Source organism: Penaeus monodon, chromosome 30 (genome assembly GCF_015228065.2).
Source record: "Penaeus monodon isolate SGIC_2016 chromosome 30, NSTDA_Pmon_1, whole genome shotgun sequence".
Classification (NCBI taxonomy): domain Eukaryota; kingdom Metazoa; phylum Arthropoda; class Malacostraca; order Decapoda; family Penaeidae; genus Penaeus; species Penaeus monodon.
The window spans coordinates 30,638,361-30,638,664 of record NC_051415.1 but is presented as its reverse complement, the minus strand read 5'-3'; positions in this window follow the sequence as shown (position 1 = coordinate 30,638,664).

The window sequence follows — 304 nt, the reverse complement described above, 5'->3', positions numbered from 1 at the left end:
GTATGTCCATCTGGTTCTCTTTCTCCTCTCTACCATGAGCCCTTATGCTGCCGAGCGGAAGGAGAGATGACATAGGTATGAAATGTACACCAAAGCAAAACCATCTTGGCAACAGGCCGAGATTCCGAGGCTTATGACATTTCGAGCATTCACGTTAGGCCGATTCCTTCTGGGTAATTAAGAGATGAGAGCGGGTGGCATTTCCGGTCGCTGGCTTCCGTAATTAGTGTGACTGTTGTTGCCTGCCTAGTTTGAAATCATGCTTGTGCAAAGAGGATAGGGGAACAGATAAAACAAGAGAAAA